General features: G+C 37.0%; 1 pseudogene; it reads right to left on the bottom strand.

Moving 5' to 3' along the window:
- Nucleotides 1-2355: 2355 nt before the first annotated feature.
- LOC119512081 lies at nucleotides 2356-16150 on the bottom strand (annotated as a pseudogene).
- Nucleotides 16151-20239: the final 4089 nt, after the last annotated feature.

The following is a 20239-nucleotide window of genomic DNA, read 5'->3' as shown; positions in this document are numbered from 1 at the left end:
GACAATGTAGATTTACCAAAAAATCATGCAGAAAATAAAGTTCCCATACACCCCTCTCACATACGCAGTTTTCCTACAGTATTATTTTTTTTGAATCTGCAGCTTTTGAGATATATTCACATACCATGTATTCCATCCAAATATACAATCAGCATCTCACAGTATCATCACTTAGTTGTGCAATCATCAACCCATTCAATTTTAGAACATTTTCCTTGATCTAAAGAGAAAAATAACAGACACAAAAAAGGAAAACCCCAAACACCCCATATCCTTTATCCACACAGCCCCCCCCCATTATTGACTCCTAGCATTGGTGTGGTATATCTGTTACTGTTGATGAAAGAATACTAAGGTATTACTGTGAAATGTGGTCCATAGCTTGCAGTAGGTAATTTTTCCCCCTATACCACTCTATTATTAACTCTTTGTACAAGTGTCGTACATTTGTAGTAGTTCATGAAAGAACTTGTTTATATTTGTAGTATTAATTGGTGACACATACATGACTTTAAACAACCATTTTCCATCAAATTCACCTATAATACAGCACTGTTCCTGTACTTATAATCCCAATAACGAGCTACCATAAACTCTATCCATTCTCAAACATTTAAGTGCAACCTCATCAACAATTCTATACATATTAAGTAACTGCTCCCCCTTCCCTAGCTTCTGTTTATCTCTAGGTTCACTATAGTGTATATTTTAAGACTCTGAGTTTACATGTTCTAGTTAGTTCATATTAGAGAAATCATACAATATCTGTCCTTTTGTGTCTGGCTTATTTCACTCAGCATTATGTCCTCAAGGTTCATCCATGTTGTCACATGCTTCAGGACCTCATTCCTTCTTACTGCTGCATAATATTCCATTGTATGTGTATACCACATTGTGTTTTTCCACTCATCTATTGATGGACTCTCGGGTTTTTCCATCTTTTGGCAATCATGAATAAAGCCACTATGAACATCAGTGTGCAAATTTCCATGTCCCTGCTTTCAGATCTTCTGGGTATATTCCTAGTAGCAAAATTGTTGGGTCATAGGGAAACTCAATATTTAGTTTTCTGAGGAACTGACAAACTGTCTTCCACAGTGGCTATACCATTTTACATTCCCACCAGCAGTGAATAAGTGTTCCTATTTCTCCACATCCTCTCTAGCATTTGTAGTTTCCTTTTTGTTTAATAGTGGCCATTCTTATAGGTGTGAGATGATATCTCATTGTGGTTTTGATTTGCATTTCCCTAATAGCTAATGAAGACGAGCAACTTTTAATGTGCTTTTTTTTTTAGTTATTTTATTCAATATATTTGAAACAATCATCTGCAAATTTAAATTATTCTTAAAAGTAGGCACTATTTTAGTATAATCCCATTTATGTACAAAACAAACAAACCCTTTACATATTCAGGCTTATGTAAGTGCACAGAAAAAAGCACGGAAGGATATGTATTATTAAACACTGGGAACCTTTGGAAGGGCAATGTGAAAAGGGAGTAACTTTTTATTCCATATACTTCTCTGAATTTCTCACGAACATTTATTTATAGATTACTTACAAATTATTTAAAAAGACCTAACAGGGCCCAATCAAAATATACTTTTTAAGCATTGTTTTTATGTTAATCAAGCTCTCTTTTGTTTCAAGGAGCTCTAAAAGTCTGTTCAAATAATTTCTAATTTATCCCTCTCTTTTTTTTTACCCATTGAAAGTGATGGGGAATGATTTTTGATAAAGATGTTCGAAAGCACCAAAAAACATTTAAAAACAATGCTTAATTTAGTAACAAATACCCATTTTCTGACAATGGTGTTTTGTAGTAGATAATCTTCGTTGGAAAGTAATACATTGGCAATAGGGTGCAAAGATTATGAACAAACTATAATCCTAATGTTTATCAGATCTCATCAGTGGAATCTTCGACTGGTTTTTTAAATACGGACTTTTTCATTATACTGGCATACTTGGCAGGCCATATTGGTACAGAATGCATTTCTCAAAGATTTTTTTAAATGGGGCAACCTGGGTCAGCATTTGGTACATGAATATAATACATCTATTGAAAATATTCCCAAACATCATAAAAACTTGGAGGTAATTTGTATAACTAGAAATGTCTTCATTTAAAAATATTATGCACAAAAAGGGACTTGTCACCAAGAACAGAAGAGTGGCAATTCCTGTGTTCAGACTACAACTTAAAACATGACTGGCTTTTGATGTTACATTAAGTAAATTTCACTTCAAGGTCCAGAGTATGTGGAGCATAAAACCTGACTAAAGTTTTGTACAATAACCTCAATAAATGTTTCTTTTAATAAATGGCTTAATGATAGTCTCATATTCAGTCTAATCATCAAAGAAAAAATAGTTTCTACTCTTCTTTTGTTTGACATCCTTAATTGAATTGACTTTGTTTATTCTTGGCCTATAGTTGTTTGGAGCTCTTCGGAATGTAATTTCAAGCTGAGACAAAAATTTACTCATGCCAGCCACAAGAGTTTGAGGACTGTTTGCAATAGTGTTTTTAGATGGAACACCATCAAAAACTGTGACCCAATTTGCTAGATAGGTGGCCATGATGAAGTCATGTTCCACAACAAAGGCTGTCTTTTTTGCATGGAGTATGAAATGTTTGACAATCCTAGCTGCCATCAATTTTTGCTCAGAGTCCAAATATGCAGACAGTTCATCAATTAAATAGACATCAGCATATTTGCCCAAAGAGCTAAAGCTACTCATTGCAGTTCCCACCAGATAACTTATGCACCTCTTGGTCTATGATGTTTTCAATTTGCAGAGGCTTCATTCCATCAGTCACAAATGGTGGATGAGTATCAGTATCTCTTACCTTTTCATGTAGTAACTGACGAACACTTCCAGTTGATTTAGGACTGATCTTCTATGGCATATAACTGGCATTTAGAACTGGTACTTCTCCTCCTTCATCAGGTTTAAGTCTTCCAGCAAACATTCTGATAAACATTGTTTTACCAGTACTCTTTTTCCTCAGCATCACCATGACTTCAGAATCTGAAAATCATGTGGTTTTAGCCATTTGTATTTCTTCTTTGGAAAAATGTCTATTCATATCTTTTGCCCATTTTATATTTGGGTTGTTTGTCCATTTATTGTTGAGTTGTAGGATTTCTTTATATATACTGGATATCAAACCCTTATCAGATATATGGTTATCAAATATTCTCTCCCATTGAGTTGGCTGCCACTTTACCATTTGACAAAGTCCTTTGAAACATAGAAGTGCTCAGTCTTGAGGAGTTCCCATTTATCCATCTTTTTCTCTTGTTGTTGGTACTTTGGGTGTAAGGTCTAAGAAGCTACAACCTATCACTAGGTCTTGAAGATGTTTCCCTATATTTTCTTCTAGGTGTTACATGGTACTGGCTCTTATATTTAGGTCTTTTATCCACTTTGAGTTAATTTTTATGTAGGGTGTGAGGTAGGGGTCCTCTTTCATTCCTCTGATATCAATATCCAGTTCTCTCAGCAGCATTTATTGAAGAGAATATTCTGTCCCAGTTCAGTGGACTTGGGAACCCTGTCAAGAACTAATTGACCATAGATCCGAGTCTATTTCTGAACTCTCAATTTGATTACATTGATCAGTATGTCTATCTTTGTGCCAGTACCATGCTGTTTTGATCACTGTGGCTTTATAATAAGCTTTAAAGTCAGGAAATGTTAAGTCCTTCCACTTTGTTCTTCATTTTTAGGATGCTTTTGGCTATTCAAGGCCCCTTTCCCTTCCAAATAAATTTAGTAACTAACTTTTCCAATTCTGAAAAGTAGCTTGTTAGAAGTTTGATTGGTATTGCATTGAATCTGTAGATCAATTTGGGTAGAATTGACATCTTAACGACATTGAGCCTTACTATCCATGAACATAAAATGTCTTTCCACCTATTTAGGACTTCTTTGATTTCTTTTAGCAATATTTTGTAATTTTCTCTGAACAGATCCTTTACATCCTTGGTTAAGTTTATTCCTAGATACTTAATTCTTTTAGTTGCTCTTGTGAATGGAATTTTTTTCTTAATTGCCTCCTCAGTTATTCAGTTGTTCAGTTGCCTTCAGTTGTTCAGTTAGGTCATTACTGGTGTATAGAAACACTAATGATTTTTGTGTGTTAATCTTGTATCCTGCTACTTTGCTGAATTTGTTTATTAGCTCAAGTAACTTTGTCATAGATTTCTCAGGATTTTCCAAATACAGGATCATGTCCTCTGCAAATAATGAGAGTTTTACTTCTTCCTTTCTTATTTGGATGCCTTTTTTTTTTCTTTTTCTTGACTACTTGCTCTAGTTAGAACATCTAGCATAATGTTGAATAACAGTGGTGACAGTGGGCATCTTTGTCTCATTCCCAATCTTAGGGAGAAGGCTGTCAGTCTTTCACGGTTTTTTCATATATGCCCTTTATCAAGAAAGGATGCTGAATTTTGTCAAATGCCTTTTCCACGTCAGTCAAGATGATCATGTGATTTTTCACTTTCAATTTGCTTATGTGTTAAATTACATTGATTTTCTTGTGTTGATTTTCTTGTGCATCTCTGGAACAAACCCCACTTGGTCATGGTATATAATTCTTTTTATGGGCCATTGGATTCGATTTGCAATTATTTTGTTGAGAATTTTTGCATCTACGTTAATTAGAGAGATTGGTCTGTAGTTTTCCTTTCTTGAGGTATCTTTATCAGTTTTTGGTATTACAGTGATGTTTGCTTCATAGAATGCATTAGGTAGTGCTCTCTTTTCTCCAATTTTGTCGAAGAGTTTGAGCATGACTGGTGTTAGTTCTTCTTGGAATGTTTGGTAAAATTCCCCTGTAAAGCCATCTGGCCCTGGGCTTTTCTTTGTAGGGAGGTTTTTGATGATGGATTGAATCTCTTTACTTGCAGTTGATTTGCTGGGGTCTTCTATTTCTTCTTGAGTCAGTGCAGATTGTTCATGTGTTTATAGGAAATGGTCCATTTCATTTAAGTTGTCTGGTTTGTTGGCGTACAGTTGTTCATAGTATCCTCTTGTGATTTTTTTTTTATTTCTTTAGGGTCCATGGTAATGTCCCCCCTCTCATTTCTGATTTTAATTTTTTGCTCCTTCTCTCTTTTTGACTTTGTCAGTCTAGCTAAGGATTTGTCAATTGTGTTGATCTTCTCTAAAGAACTAATTTTGGTTTTATTGATTCTTTCTGTTGTTTTTTATTCTCCAGCTCATTTATTTCTGTTAGTCTTTGTTATTTCTTTACTTCAACTTGCTTTAGGGTTAGTTTGCTGCTGTTTCTCTAGTTTCTTCAGTTGTAAAACCAAAAAACTAACTGAACCTCTCTCTTCCTTTCTAATGTAGGCATTTAAAGCTATAAATTTCCCTCTCAGCACTGCCTTTGCTGCATCCCATAGGTTTTGATATATTGCATTCTTGTTTTCATTCATCTCCAGATATTTACTGATTTCTCTCGGAATTTCTTCTTTGACTCTCTGATTGTTTAACAATGTGTTAAACATTAATTTAAACATTAAATTCCATGTATTTGTGAAAATTCTGGTTCTTTGATGGTTATTTATTTCCATCTTCATTCCATTATGATTGGAGAAAGTGCTTTGAATAATTTCAATCTTTTAAAATTTATTAAAACTTGTTTTATGCCCCAGCATATGATTGATCCTGGAGCATGTTGCATAAGCACTTGAGAAGAATGTAAATCCTGATGTTTGGGGTGCAGCAATCTATATATGTTGGTTAGGTCTAATTCAAGTATCATATTGTTTAAGTTCTCTATTTACTTATTTATCCTTTGTCTGGTTGTTCTATCTGTAGAAAAGTGTGGTGTGTTGAAGTCTCCCACTATTGTAGAAACATCTATTGCTCCCTTAAGGTTTGCTGGTGTTTGCCTCATGTACTTTGGAGCTCCTTGATTTGTTGCTGTTCCAGTTTGCCAATGCTGCTGCTATGCAAAATACCAGAAATGGGTTGGCTTTTATAAAGGGGGTTTATTTGGCTACAAATTTACAGTTCAGTGGCCAGAAAAGTGTCCAAACTAAGGCATCAGCAAGAGGATACCTTCACTGAAGAATGGCCGATGGCGTCTGGAACACATCTGTCAGCTGTGAAGGCATGTGGCTGGTGTCTGCTGTTCCTTTGTTCCTGGGTTGCGTTTCAAAATGGTGTTCTCCAAGATACCTCTGGGTTTCTCTTATCTTAGCATCTCCAAATGTCCTTCTGTCTGCATCTCCAAGCATCTCTAAGTATCAGCAAGCATCTCTGTCAACTTCCAAGTGTCTAACATCGGTGTGTCCTGGCTAAGCATATCTGGAGGTGTTTTCATCTCTCTGCTTTCTGTGAGAGCTCCCTTTAAAGGACTGTGGTAAACTAATCAAGACCTACCCTAAATGAGTGAGGTCAAATCTCCATGGAAACATTCAATCAAGAGGTCACACCCTCATCAAAAAGATTAATAAGTCTACCCCCAAAAGATTGCGTTAAAGAATATGTCTTTTTGGGGACCATAATATATCCAAACTGGTACAGGTGCATAAACATTTATGATTATTCTTCTTCTTGGGGAATTGCTTATTATTGCTATTCTTCTTGGGGAATTGCCCCTTTTATTAATATATGGTTTCCTTCCTTGTCTCTTATGGTATCTTTACATTTAAATTCTATTTTGTGTGATATTAGTGTAGCTACTCCAGCTTTCTTTTGGATGTTATTTCGATAGAATATCTTTTTCTATTCTTTAACTTTCAAACTTTTGTATCTTTGGGTCTAAGATAAGTCTCATGTAAACAGCATATAGATGGATCATATGTTTTAATCGATTCTGCCAATCTCTGTCTTTTAATTGGGGAGTTTAATCCATTAACATTCAAAATTATTACTGTAAAGGCAGTTCTTGATTCAACTATCTTATCCTTTGGTTTTTATTTGTCAGATCTATTTCTCTCTCTCTCTTCTTTATCCTTTATGTTACCCCTACTAATACTCTTAAGCTCTTTGCTCTCCTTCAGGCCTCTCTCTCCCTCCTTTTTTTTTTTTTTTCTAACTGACAGAACTCTGTTTAGTATTTCTTATAGGGCAGCTCTCTTGTTAACAAATTCTCTCAGCATTTGTCTATCTTTGAAAATTTTAAACTCTTCCTCACTTTTGAAGGACAGATTTGCTGGATAAAGAACTTTTGGCTAGCAATTTTTGTCTTTCAGAATCTTAAATATATCATACTACTGCCATCTCACCTCCATGGAGCCCGATGAGTAGTCAGCACTTAGCCTTATGTGGCTTCCCTTCTATGTTGTGATTCACTTTCTTTTGCTGCTTTTGACGCTCTACTTCTCTTAAGCATATGACAGTCTGATTAGTATGTGTCTTGGAGTGGGTCTATTTGGATTTATTCTATTTGAGGTGTTGGGCTCCTTTGATTTGCATATTTATGTCTTTTCTATGGGTTGAGAAGTTTTCCCCAGTTATCACCTCAAATACTCTTGTTAGCACTTTACTCTTCTCTTCTCTTTCTAGGACACCAGTGATTCTTGTAGCAGTGTGTTTCATGTTGTCAATCATTTCCCTGAGATCCAATTCAAATTTTTCCATCTTTTTCACCATTTGTTCTTTTGTGCATTCAAATTCAGTTGCTCTGTCCTCTAATTTGCTTATTCCTTCTTCTGTCTCTTCAAATCTGCTGTTGTGTGTCTCTACCATATTTTAAATTTGATCCACAGTATCTTTCCTTGCCTTAAGATCTGCTATTTTTCTATTTATTCTTTCAAATTCTTTATGGTCTTCTAGTGTCTTCTTGATATTCTTTATTTCTTCAGCCAACTCATTGAAGTTATTTAGGGGATTTGTATGAACGTCTTTGATTAGTTGTTCCAAATTCTGTGTCTCCTCCAGCTTTTTAATTTGGTCATTTGACTTGGCCATATTCTTCATGCTTCTTCATGTGCTGTGACTTTTTTGCTGGTTTCTTGGCATTTGATTATCTTGATAAGGTTATTTTGCAGGTTGATTTTCCTCATTCATCTGAGATTTTGTAGTTGCTTGGGTTTGCACTGAAGGTTTCCTTTGCCACTTGGTTTGTCTGTAATTCCTAGCCAAACCAGGGCAGGGGCCTCACACAGGAAATGTGACCCTTTTTGTTAAGTCTGTTAGGAGCTGGGCAGAAATGCAGTTCATCAGGCTGCACTTTTCCATCTTCTCAGCAGATGGCTCTCTTGAGCCACCTCTTCCCCACAACCCTGCCTCTCCTTGACTGTGGCAGCGTGCTGTGCTGGGCAGGGGGCAAACCAGATAAAAATTCAATGACGGCCACAGATCTCCACATGCACTGGAAGCTACCATGTCTACGGTTAGGGAGTGGGCACTGTGCACCTTGGCTGAGACCCCACTTGTGGGCACAATGTGTCTGGTGATTCCTAGGCTCCCTCATGGAAAGACCTTGGGCTGCGGGACTGAGAGATTTAACTTCTCCAGCCAGCAGGCAGCCCGGGAGTGCTCTGTTTTTTGCCAGCCAGCAAGACCTGGGTTTGTTTTAGAGCACTGCTTTGACAGTTGGGTTGTCTGTATTTCTTAGCCAAAACAGGGCTGGGTTCCCATGCAGCTGGTATAGACCAGCTCCAATGAGCCTCGGATAGAGTCTGGAGAGGCTCTGAAATGCCCTGCAGTTCCCCTGCACTTTCTGGCCTGCCCAAAAGATGGTGCTGTTTGGTGACTTAATCATCCTCAGAAGCTGTTTACCTCCTGGAGCCCAGGCAGGGCTGAAAGTGCAGGGTTCCTGTTCCCTCTCTCAGCCAAAATCTGGCTCAGTGTGGGGCTTTATTTGCAGCAGAGGATTCCCCCAGCTACCCCAGTTTGCAGATAACCCCCAGGCAAGTATTGGGCCTCCTGCTGCTGTTTCCTTCAAGGGTGGGGGATGGACCCCCAGACCCAGGGCTGAATGCATAGACTCTGTCCACATTTCCTCAGACTCTTTGCCCCTCACTGGCCTGGGCCTTGAAATGTCCTCCCTTGTCCCCAAACAGTTGATTTGGATATTTTCTGCTTGGCTACTTGCTACTTTTAGAGAAAACTTTGTGGTTCCCTTCCTAATCCTCCATTTTGGAAATTCTTCCTTGCCGCCCTTTTGTATTCCGCCCTCCCCCACAGCTCAAGTCCTACCGTGGGTCTCTGTGGACTTGGGTCTCTGTGTCTGGATATACATGGGGATCTGTCTCATCACTGTGAGAGATTTTATACTCTGTGTCCCCAGTGGGGATCCTGGCTGCTGCTTCTGTGCACTTCCTGAGGTATGTGAGACCAAGTGATGGGGAGGAGAGAGGACCAGCCGGTCCATTAAGGAAGTTTCCTACCTGATATTTTTCTTTCTTTGATTCAGCATTTGTGGGATCCTTCTCCAGTTTATATTTTCCACTACATTTCTGAACAAGTGAGAATCATTTTTTTTTTTTCCTGAATGTCTGGGGAGAGGTTTTCATTAGCTCTGTTTGCATTGCCATGTTGGTGACATCATCTCCCTATAAGTTGTGTTAATGTTATTAGAAAGGAGAGCTCAGGATTTCAGATTTTACAACTTCCTCAATAACTGCAGCATCTCTTCAAGATGGTGGCTTAGTGTTGGGGGTAAAAAATGTAGCTCACTTGATGTCATGAAGGGAAAGACTTGGGAACCTTGGGGATGGTCTCATCCAATCTGCTGGTCTCCCAATCAGTGTCCTTTTTCCTTCGTGGTTGCAGGTATCCATGACTGGAGGGTGTAGCCAATGTAGCTCCCACAGTCCACATTCTCTCTTAGGGCCCAGATTACTCGACCTTATTTTTGCTCTAGCTTTGTCAATAGACCCTTCTGATATCTGGCTGTAACTCCTTTTCAGCTCAGATGCCAGGAGTCTGAGTTGCAATTCCACCCCAGACCCACCTCACTCCACTCTGGGGACCCCCTCTGAAGATTCTCTAACGAGACTTCTCAGGTGTGTCTTGGTCCCATCTATACATATGGGGATCAGGGGGCTCAAGATAACGGAGTCACAATGCCGTTCAGTAACTGGCCATCCTGAGCCACTAGTTTTACTTGATGCATCTGTGCCTGTGAGACTTCCTCTTCCCATATTTCCAAGTGTCTGCACTTGGTATCACTGCTGTTTGCCTCATTAACTCGCCCTTTCAGAGCTCAAGACTGCAGAGGGGAAATTGTGACATGTGCCTCTGATTTTCCTCCGATCTTTCTCTGTACATCTTCCTTCTACACAACCCCAGAACCCGGCTGTGCAGATTATCCTTACATCAAGTCTCCACTATCACAGCTGAACCTAAATGAGGGTTTCATCTCTTCTACAGGAGAAACTTTGTATCTGCATCTTCCCGATTTAACCTTTAATTTCTTAAATGGTAGCTAAATGAATGTAGCAGATCCTCTCTCTAGGAAGCTCAGCTTTCTTGCCTATTAGTTTACTGCTGGCGAACAATATGACTCTGTTAAGTGGAAGGTTACAATGTAACCATGATAAAAGAGGAAATTAAAATGCATTTATTATGTATTTACAAAAAATGATCTCCACTACCTATATCTTTATTTTTAAAACCTTCTTTCTATTCTGTTGTATATGTAAATTAATTTTGAAAAATGAACCATCCACATATTAGACTGGCATGTTAATGTGTTTTTCACTATTAAGGTATAATCTCGTAGAGTCCAAGTATTATACTTTTCATCAGTGTGTCTCTAGCTTCTAGCACAATGTCTCTTACAGGGGATGCCCTCATTAAATATTTGTTGAGGGAATTAATTCATGATACAATATGTTTGAGTCTTTATTGGCCAAACTCTGTGATGATGTTGAAAGACAAAAAATCATAAACCATATAGGTTGCTATGATATAAATTTTTAAGAGGATTTCAAATTCCATTTCATATGTTTTTACTATTGGGCATTTCTTGTGACTTCTCTATTTTATCCTGTTTTTCACTCCCTGTCACTTTATTTTGTTGGAAAGAAAAATGCCATTGACAGTGGGAACCAAATCCAATTCCTTTTTACTTCCTTCCATTTTAGCCATTAAACTTTTTCACATTTTTGGAGGCTTGTCCTGGGAGATATTTTGTTTTTGAAGTTGCTTCAATTCTGAATGCAAACAGTTGTGCAATCTGACTATTTTGCAGTTGAAACAGGCGTCCATCTTAAATGAGCAAGTCTTGCCTACCTTGAGTTGGGGCTAGACAGGGATTTTCCATCTATCACAATATGCTTCAGCTTCAAAATATCCCACAGGAAAAGGAAAGCAAGTTGATAACAGCAAAGTTATAAAAACCAAAGGAAAAATTCCAGCACTTTTGATCCCAAAATGTTCTTACTAACACTATGTTTCTCTTAGTGGCTCAAACATTCTTTTTTTTCTGAATCATACTTCTCATTTTAGGCTGTATCTGTTAATATAGGATATTCTAGAAAATAGAAAACAAAAAATATAGTTTTGCCTGATTCACCAAGATAAGGAAATCAGTGTATGGTTATGCCAGCTGTCTGAATAATATTTGCTTTCATGGAACCTAACCCAAATTAATGAGGAAGACCATTGATTCCTCTATTTAGTCAATAAATATTATTGAATGCTTAGTATATACCAAATACCCTTCTAAGGAGAGGGAATAGAAAAGTGAACAAAGTGTATAAAAAAAACTTCCTTTATGGGGCATATGTTATAGTGGAGGCAGATACACAAGAAACAAAACAAATCTGTCATCTAAAATCAAAGTATTAAATATTTACTGCATATGTCACATCCTAATGTTTTCACAGTGCTATGGGACTTAAAAGGTGGCATACCTATATTGTTTTTCATTAGAACTTTTTGTCTATTTTAACCCCAAATAGCTAAATTTGAAACAATTCAAGCACCAATATAATTTATAATATTTATGAGAAATAGAAAAAGAAATAGTAATAATAGCATAGTCATTAGAATCTTTAGTGAGAAGTCAATTTTAATCATTATAACTACTCATATCATTAGGTTATTTGCATTATCACAAATTCAGTAAGGTGGGTGTAACACGTATGATTATTGACATGTATAGAAAGAATATGAGACTCAGAGGGATAAAGCCACTTGCCTGTGTTTCATGATTGATAATTAGGACCAGAGTTAAAACCAAGGTATTGGACCCATATTAAGTGTTTAGGCATGGTGAGGGGAGGGAAAATGTGTGCTAATAGGGAGCAGCAAAAACCCAGAGGTGGAAAGAAGAGGTATATAGAAGGAGGTCTCAAGATCACAGGTTCTTCATGTTTCATATCTGAAGCAGATAAAGCCAAGATCCATCTTAAAGACTTTAATGACATCAAACATCATTCCTCATGACACACTCCTTAAGTTTGATGGTGCATATTTTTTTCACTCAACCAGAGCAAAACCATTATTGCAGGGCAGTTATCTATTTCTGAAATTCTGATCTGTCTTTGAAACTTAGGTTCTTTGTTACTTCTTGGAGGACATTGCCACCTGATGTTTTTATTCTACCTTCATTTTATTATGTGTAAAAAAAAATCTCATTATCTTGCTTCCCAAAAAGTTTCCCTTTAGAGTATTTTTATAGATGTCATGATTCTTCTAATTGCTCGGATTCTTCCAATTGAAGCCATCCTTGTTACCTCCCTCTTTTTTATTCTCCCTTTTCTAAGACCAGGCAGTCACTGGTATCTTTTGTAATTTGTCAGTTCCTTTCTATTTCCACTGTTCCCGGGCCTAAATGAAATCTCATTACTTCATGTTTCAGGACTGTAGTATCCTCAGAGTTACTTTTCTCCACCCCTTTCAGTTCATCATAGAAACTCAGCCAGAAAGGTCAATAATACATAAAAAATTGCTGTCAACTAAAAGTGATACGGAACAAAGACTATCAATGTGTCAGTGACATTCTTTGTTGCATTTCGTATTTGACATAAGAACAGGTATCTTGTATATTTCACGACTCTTTCCCCATCACCTGGAACCATGCTGTGGTGGACAGACTCTAAGGTGGCCCCCAAATGATCCTTGCCTTTGTATAATCCCATCCTCTTGATTGTGGACGGGGCCTGTGACTTCTAACAGAAGATGACAAAGGTGATGAACTGTCACGTCCATGTTTATATTATACAAGATGGTAACCTCTGTCTTGCTGGCAGGCTCTATCAACTCTTTCTCTTATTGGCTTTGATGAAACAAACTGGCATATGGCGAGGCCCACAGGCAAGAAAGTAAGGGAAGTCTCCAGCTGACAGCCAGCAAGGAGCTTGGACTTCCTCAGATAGCCTGCAAGGATCTGAATCCTGCAGACAATTACATGAGCTTGGAATCAGATCCTTCCCTAGTCAAGGGTCAGACAAGAACCCAGCCCTAGCCAGCACCTTGAACACAGACACTGAAGCAGATGATCCAGTCAAGCCGTGCTGGGATTCCTGACCCAAAGATACTGTGAGATAATAAACATGTGTTGTTGTAAGTCACTAAGATTATGGTGATTTGTTACTCAGTGGTAGATAATGCAAATGCCTTGCATCTATTTTGTGGTTAATAAATGTTTGTTGATTGAATAAATGAATGGCATGTCCTTTTTGAATCCTTAGAAATTAACATTCTCTACACCATTTCAATCAATATTCCCTAAAAAAGATTTTTAAAATACTTCTTAACAATTACAGAAACTACATTTATTTTAAAACAGGGATCTTCTTTCTTAGGACGTTTTCTGCAGTATTGGGAAATTATGATGTAGCAAGTGAGGTAGTGTCAGTTACCACTTTTGAGTTTTGGTTGTTTGACACCTAAAATCTTTGATGTCATTGAAAGTGTTTAATTAATTGTGTGATATATACTTTCACACACTATTTAATTAAACCTATGTCTGTAGACATAAGGTGAACTCTACTTTTATTCTCATAAAGATTTTGAAGTTCCAAAGTTATTTTTGCCACCACTCCTAAGGAGTAGGCTTAATTACATTTGTATTGTTCTCAAATATCCTGATCACAAACAGCACATTGTACCATAGTGCTAAGCATGCAAAAAGAAAATCACATTATAAATTTAAATGTTGCAAAAATACATTAAAAATTAAATTTCATAGAAGTTACCTCACATGGAAATGACTAATGTTATAAGATGTATCTTAATATTTAACATTCTATAAAATATTCAAAATTCAGAATTCTCTTGGGAAGAGGAAAAAGTTGCAATAAAGTTAATATCCAACACCCTGGTGGTGCAGGAGGAATGTGTATTTTTTGGTTTTAAATATTAAAGGAACCTATCAAGAGGCAATATGTTTACCAGGTTGGAAATGGTAGTTATTGTATTTACATCAGCTATTTCTGGAAATTTTGCAATGGCTTTAAATGCTCTCTCATATAATACACAGTTAATTCCTCGTTTGCTTCTTCACCAAGCCCAAATCATTTTCACCCCATCTCACCAACTAGATAGCTAATCTTTCCATTCCACCATTACTGTGATAAGAAATTACCACATCAAGCAGAGAACAGACTTTAATCAATCAGATAGTCCTTAAACATTTTTTTAACTAAACCAGGGGATGAGAGTATATTTGGAAAAACACCTTGTTAAAAAGATATTCTTGGTGGAAATGCTAAATTTGAGACATAATCTGGAAAAAAATAGTAAAATTGGACAATATAGTCTATATAACTAAGAATGCAAATGGACAAATAAAACTTTTGCGTGTGTGACTGCTGTTAAAGGAAAACACACAAAACAAATAAAAATTGTAAATTAAAATCTCAGTCCAAGTAGTTGTTGGAGCTCTTTTTATCTTCTTTGCTCAAACAAAGCAGAGGTGTTGCCTGGGATAGGGGTGGGGTTTGGTTTTGGTTGGTGAAGTGGCCTTAAACACAGCTTTTTGCAGGGAGTGCAGATTGTAGAGTCAACAAAGGAAATTATGCTTTGCTCCTAGTTGCTGGGAAAGATTTCAAGAAAGAAGATGATACTTAGAAGTCAGGACTATTAGAGGAGAGTAGAAAACAAGAACCTCGGCCCTAGGTCTTTGTCGTCTCTGGCATCTTGAAGAGTTTTGGGGTTAGTTTCGGAGTCAGTCTCTGTGTTTAAGACATCAATTTGAAGTCAGTGTTTCAATATTTAGAAATATATTTAAAATATTCTGAAGTTGAGTCACTCATCATTATTAGCAAGGCCATCTAACAGACATATTAGTCCAGACTTGTGATTGTGTGACTTTTACTTCCTCTTTCAGAGAAGTGAGAAGCAGCGAGGCATCTTACTTTCACAGGAATGGAGGGCTTTATTATGGTGTGGGTGCTGAATAAAATGGGCTGGCATGACTGAATCTGTATGGTGCAAGGAATGGACTGTATCAGACACCTTTTAAGTACCACTTCAAATTAGATTGGCTGCATCTTCCCCTGGGTCCTTGGCAACTTATTTTACTATAGTTACTGAGACGATTAATTTCACATAATAGCAGCTTGTGTCATGCCCACACTCCATACCCTTTTCCTCTCCAGTGAGGTATGAAATGCCATAGGGTCCACCTGGGGCCTATGCATGGGTAAGCCTAAAGTTGAAACTTTGACTAATGGAAGGTGGGAGATGGTGAAAACATTCTTATTCCTTGTTCACATGGACAGACTGGCTTAAAATGCAGTAGCATAAATGACATCTCAGAAGACTGTACTATGAAATCAAGTAAAATCAGTTGTGCTTCATTTCAAGGAGTGGCCAGCTGTCTAATGATCTCTCTCCTATTTGCTCTCTATCCTTCAATACCTCACTCTCTATTTCCTTCCTTCCTGCTTCTATGGGATTTCTCTCACCAACAAAGTATAATCATATAAGCTTTTGCCTTGGGCTCTGTTTCTAGAAAACCTAAGCTAATATAATACAAAATTGTAATATATATACTTGGGCTTATTTTTTTTTCTCTTATCTGAGTAGAGGGCTCCTGATCCTTCTTTAAGCCTCAGTTCAGTCTTATCTATAAAGCTGGATGCATCTGAGCAGAATTAATCATTTCCTCCATTGTGCCCCTATTAATTTCATAGCATGTGCATCTATCAGTGCACTTACCATGATATTTTACAACAGTGTGCGTTACTGCCTGCATTGTGAACTCCTTGAGAGCCATCCTTATTCCTCTTTGGATTTCCAACAGTTTGAATAGTTTCTGGGATGTGGTATGCAAACAAATGAAAATAATGGCATGAATAAATGAGTGAATTAAAATTTTAAATTAAGACCATGCTCTAGTTTAGTCTGTGTGAATGCAGAGAAAAGTCTAAGAGCTGAAAGTTTATACTACATAAGTACCTATTTACCTACTATGTACCTGTAATGTAATTATATTCAGACATTGGATATCTAATATATTTTATCCCTTTTATCGATCTATGTATCTATATATCTCCTACCTACCTATATCTTTATTGTAAGTTTGTAATTTCCCTTTGAAGAAGAGAAAGAGAACAGACAAGGGTTACTGATAAAGCAGTAGGACATGAGGTTACTTGTTCAAAGTCAAAACTGTATATTCTTTGGAATGTTGGTGCTTATTGCTTTAGTGAAGAAGTGAGCCTGTATTGGTCCTTTGTTTGGGTTGAGTGTGCTTTGGTTCTGGCAGAGATTCTGTCATTAAATTGTCTCATTGCAGTACATAACCTAGTAAGAGCAAGTATACGAAATAACATCATTTCCCCCCAACTGAAATGACAACAAAAACACTTCATTTGCAGTTGAAATACTTGGATCTTTAAGTCAATACTGGATTCCTGAGTATGTTTTAATTTAATCATAGCTCCCTCTCTAACTTACCTTTCCCCTCCGGCCCCCACAATCATCTAGCAAAATTGTTATTATTCTTACTTGTAGGTTTGGTCTCATTTCTACGCTACAGTCTATTTAGTTAGTCCCAAAGCCCATCATTACATACCTCCCACCCCTTTCCCATAGAGTAAGAGAATTGTCAACCCACATCCAGAACTTAATCAGTTATTAGCATATTATGCTTTGGCACCACCCAACTTTCTTTCAAATTTAGCCCTCAGGCTTTCACTTCCAAAAACACAAGAAAGGCATCAAATCCTGGGGGGCTCCAAAAGATCAAAAACTTTGGTTTCTGTGTTCTAGAAAACAGTTACCGTTTATTATAAATGTTCAGAAAGTATTAAATGAAAATTTTGCATCCAATTGAAAATACATTATTGGCATCTAATTATTCCCTATTGAATATCTTTCTGACCTAAGTGTACTATTTATAGGGTGAGAATAAAGAGAGAGAATATGTTCAATTTATTCTTTTATGATTTGTCTGAACTACTTAACAACGTAATACTTTCTTTTTTGAGTACTCCACTCTGAGATAATGCATCCCGGAAAATAACTGCACTTTGTTTGTTCAGAACATCTATTTGGAATGAATTAAAACTCTTGAAGGCTCTATTATTTTCTTGCTTTGTCATGCCTTTAGGAGATTTCTAAGTTCCTGTTAAGGTACCCAATATTCCTTGCTGTAAGTTTTATGTAAAATGCCACAAAACAGTTCTAGGAGAGTATGGGCAATCTTCATACTGTCAAAGAGAAGTGATCCTCATTTTGGCAAAATTCTAGCTATTTAATTTGGGCTTGTAATAATATGCCATTTGTAATTTTTTAAATTAAATCATGACCCTTTAAGTAAAGGAAATATAAACGGTTTGAGAGAGACAATAAATATGATAATTAGTTAATTCAAATAATTTTAAGTGGGACCACATACATTTAGGAAAACAAATCTCAAAGTTGCATATGAAGCTCTGCAGAATTTTGCTTTGCATTTCCTATGTTCTCAAATGCTGAAACTATAGCTCCCTGGATGGCAGGGAGAAATGTTTGTGAAAGTAATCTACCCCCCAAACACGAACTAACCTCGTCCTATTTTTCACAGTGTTTTTTGTACAGAGGTACAAGGCTTCTGTGTTCTTCCAGGACAAATGGGGCCCCAAAAGCGAAGTGCATGGGCAGGCAATGAAGAAAGCTTCAGAATTAGCTGGCTTGCCTGTGAGCTACTTGTTGTGGTCATCATTGCTGATAGGCTCAAATTGGACACTAGTGGTGAAATGAGAGGTTGAGGACATGGGGGTGAAGTTGGTAAAATCCAGTGATAAAAAGGAGAAGGAAGAGCACAGGTTCTTAGTGAGACCATGTTACACCTGACATTAGGAATGGTAATGAAAATCTCTTATTTCAAAAGATGAAACAAATTCCAAAGCAGAAATATTTAATATGCTCATTCATATTACTCTTCTCTCTTGTATATTCTCCTGCACTTCCTGGTCTCCCATTTTGTTCTTTATTGCTAGAATAGGTTTTTCCATGGTGGCGCTATTAATATGTGAGGCAGATTAATTACTTGTTGTGGAAGGGAGGAGAGTCTGGGTTGTCTTGTGTGTTGTGGGATATTTAACAACGTCCTTGGTCTTCTCCTACTACATTCCAGCAGCACAACCCTCTGCAACTCCTTCCTCTCCCTGTGGTGACAACCCAAACTGTCTCCAGATGTTGCTAAATTTCCTCTAGAGTGCAAAATTGCCCCTTGTTGAGAGCTGCTGTACCAAAAGGATTTTAGAAACTGTATTAAGGTGATGCTTGCTGATCTAATCAAATGTTCAGTTGCTTAACACAATAGGAGTTTATTTTTTGATCACTTCACAGTGAAGTGCAGATATTCTTGGTCAGATGGCCATCCATATAATCATTAAGGAGCTTAAGCACTCTACATCTCATCCATCTACTCTCCTCCAGGGGCTTGGCATTCTCTCCATTCTTCCTGTGGATGTAAAAGAGACTGGTGGGGAAAACACCGAATTCCTAACTATTTTGTATGGGAATTGATATACACCTCATCTCCACTTATATGTCATTGTGAGAAATAGTCACTTGCTCCACCTAATGCATGTTGCCTGGGAAATCTAGTCCCCAGAGAAGCATCCATTTCTGAGCAATGATTCTAATTAAAGACAAGGAGCATGAGTCTTTGGGTGGGGTGTGACACTTATCCTCCTCTGCTTCGGAAATTTTGAATACTTTATTCTTTTTAATGTGATCCCTGAATTTGGGTTGCTGGTAAGTCTTTGGAGAGGGACCAAACTAAGGGACTGCTAAACAAAATATATATATAAATATCTTTAAGATTAAGATATGAAGACACCCAGGAAAAAGGAAAAAAATCTAGAAAATTACATTTTAGTTCCATAATTAAACAAGCTGTAAGTATAATTTTGATACCTTTAAAATATCTACCATGTTGCATATTCATCTAAACTGAATTTTACACTCTCACAATGTGGGGGATTTAGAGGACCATAAAGGGTATTTTATGTCTGTTTTATGGATGTAAAATTAACATGATGTGAAGTTCAGGTACTTTTCCCAAATCACAAGACAGCGAGGGCAATGTCAGCTGAAATAGTGACACAGCAGTGAAAAATACACATATTGTGCATATAGTCAATGTTTGGAGAAGTATCTTCATAGGGAATCATAATTATTGTTAAAGTCAAACTAAGTGTTATGGCTTGTGATTTTTTAAAGTATTTGAGAAAAACCTCGATTGGAACTTGGATAAGTCTTAGTTACTTGTGGATATATTATGAGAATGATGATGTAGTTGTAAATTAATACTGCTGATTTTCCAGTTTTCTTATCTAGGCCAAGAATCCCAACAGACACATATATATTTATAAGAGGTGATGAAATCGTATGGGACACTTTGATATTCATTATATTATCTTAAAGGGCTCCTTTGTCATGTAAATGTCCTGGTAATAAAAAGAGATAAGATAGATAAGAGGTATGTTTTTGGAATTGTGGTCTGATTATTTTCTTCAATGACCTTTAAGGATATGAAGTATATTATTTATGCCAAGCACAAAAAAACCCATTACCTGCGTTAAGAAGAACTGTATTTTGCAGGGCTGATTATTACTAAAGCGTTAGTTTTAACAGCCCAGGGCACAAATAAACCAGCTTGAGAAGGAGTATTGATCTGAGACAATTACAGCATTTGAGCTGATGGGTAAGGGCACTTTTGCTGCTGAATTAGAAACAAACCCAGCAGCAAGAAAATCATGGAAATTCCTTAAAAATGAAACAAAATATATCTGAGCTCTAACTTTCATAATAATTAATTTAGGTTAAATTACATACTTTCAAGGGAAGGAAAAATGGATGAACTGGTGGA

Source organism: Choloepus didactylus, chromosome 17 (assembly GCF_015220235.1).
Source record: "Choloepus didactylus isolate mChoDid1 chromosome 17, mChoDid1.pri, whole genome shotgun sequence".
In the NCBI taxonomy this organism is placed as follows: domain Eukaryota; kingdom Metazoa; phylum Chordata; class Mammalia; order Pilosa; family Megalonychidae; genus Choloepus; species Choloepus didactylus.
The sequence above is the reverse complement of the archived record's forward strand: the minus strand, read 5'-3'. Positions and strand labels throughout refer to the sequence as shown.